The sequence below is a fragment of the Lycium barbarum genome, chromosome 3 (assembly GCF_019175385.1).
Source record: "Lycium barbarum isolate Lr01 chromosome 3, ASM1917538v2, whole genome shotgun sequence".
NCBI lineage: Eukaryota > Viridiplantae > Streptophyta > Magnoliopsida > Solanales > Solanaceae > Lycium > Lycium barbarum.
Window position 1 is genome coordinate 107,884,510 of NC_083339.1, and position 2,434 is coordinate 107,886,943.

A 2,434-nucleotide genomic window follows, 5' to 3' on the forward strand; every position below is an offset into this window, starting at 1 on the left:
TCTTAACTTTAGAGAAATATATCTCGAAAAATAGTGTAATAATTAATGAAAATATTCCAAGCTCATTCTGGCGAAATTTCAGGACTGAGAAGCATAGTGAAATTAATTAAACGAAAAAGGAGGGCCAAAATTGGGTGTCAACATCCGGGACCAAGGCAAATCGAAGAAAATAAGTTTGTCGAAAATTTGGAAAAAAGTCGGCAGAATTTTGGACAGAATTTTAGGTTAACATTTGAGGGGTATATCTCCGGGTATATTAGGAGTTTCAACGTGTTTCAAAAGCCTAAAATGAAGTTCGTCGAGTCTAATTTCCAACACAACAAACCGCTCATCAAAACGACATCGGAGTAGGGAGTTATGACCATTTTAAGATAACCCATCCAAGCTGCCAAATGGCTTCCGCGGGTCCCACTTGGGAAAGTCGGTGGAACCGACTTATAAGGGGTATAAAAACCCCCCATCAACCCCATTTTTTCATCGTTCTAAACTCTCATGAGTTCTAGAAATCTCCCAACACATCCCCTAAGCACTTATAACCTATTAAATCAAGAATTTAACATGATTACGCCAAACTAGTCCATGAAATGTAATTGTTGTTGCTTTTACTTGATGTTGTGGTAAGTTTGGTCTTGAAGAAAGTTGGTGTGGCTGAATTTCTCCAAGTATAAGGTATGTTCTTCATCTTATCTCTTATGTTGAGTTGATTTGAAGGTTTAGCAAGTCTTAAAAGTGAAAATAGTTATGGAGGAAAGGTCATAAAGTGTTGTGTTGTAGTTGTTGTGTTTATGGACTGTTTTGTGCATGTTATGGCCGTGTGGTTGGGCTGATTTACATTTATATGGATGGTATTTAATGTTGTTGGTGTGTTGATGAGATTATGCTCTTTGATCAGGCGGAAAGAAAGTGTATATTGTTGTTGTATATTGAAAAAAATCGTGTGGGATGTTTTGGTAGTGATGATGATGTTTTTGATATTAGTATTCCTGTTGTTGTTGTTTTGTTGGTATTGTGATTGCGGGCTAGGCACATAAACAGGAGAGTTGTTGCTCGAATTTCGGCAGATTCTAAAAGGATTTTAATTAAAGGCTTGAGACAAGTGTAGGATGGTGAGCCTAACAATAGTATGAATGGTTTTATATGTAGATTACGAGGCTACGAACAATCTTAAGTAGATTGCAAGACAAGAGGTAGGTTGGAAAGTCGGGAAGTGAGCTTCTAGGTATGTTAAGGCTAGTCCCTTTCTTTCTAAAGACATGATTATTTTCTTATGATCCCATACATTTTTTCCATAATATCCTTATTCCCAAAAGTTAGAAGTTCATGATTCTTAGAGTTTCTTATGATACTAAAGATAAGTATGTTCCATGATGATAATGATGATGATTCCATTTTCGGAGATTCCAAAGCTTATGGATTTGATTCTATTATGATATTATTGAGCTTATTTCATGATTTCCTTGATTTTATTCATTGTTGTTGATCTCACCTTATAATAATTGTTCCTTCAAGGTGAGATATAGCGATGATGATTGTTCCATAATATGAATCGAAGGTTACCGACCTTACGTCACTCCGATGGGTTTAGAAATGTATGCATAAGTAATGTTTTTGTAGTACAAAGTGCTAGTAGATGATCTCTAATAAGGTAATTGATGCTAGAAGAGAGGCTTATAATTGATCTCAGAGTTTGGTTAATGTTCAGTTAAGCGGTAAGAGGTCCTAATGGCCCAAAGCTGTGTTTATGAGATTTATGTGATCGTGTATGCTATAACGGACTAGTGATGGCCATGAGAAGTGTATAGAGATTACTCAGGGAGACAAGGTCGTGATGGCGATTATAATTACCACTGGTCTACGACCAGTCGGGCAGATGTGGTAAGGGTTGCGGCCGGTTAGGCATATATGTATTTACCACTGGTCTACGATCAGTTATGCAGTTATGTATTTACCACTGGTTTATGACCAGTTGGGCAGTTACGTATTTATCACAATGCTATGATCGGTTGGGAAGTTATTACCACCGAGCTACGGCCGATCGGGCAGTTACCACTGATCAGTCGGGCAGTTGCACTTTACCATGGGGTGATAATCGGACGGGCAGTTACCACCGTGCTACGGCCGGTTGGGAAATTACCACTGATCAGTTAGGCAGATAGCACCAGGATAATATGTAGGTCAGGATCACAATATTATGCATAGATGGAGTTAAGGATATGAAAGCATAAAGAGACATGTGTACTGAATTCTCATTAGTAAGTCAGAAATGCCAAGTTGATGCTTATATATTCCTTTATGCACTTTACATATATTTATTATGTTACATTTCCACCGTACATACTCGGTACATCATTCGTACTGACATCCCTTCTTGTGGACGCTACGTTCATGCCCGCAGGTGTAGATAGACGGGACAAGGATCTTCCCCAGTAGGCTG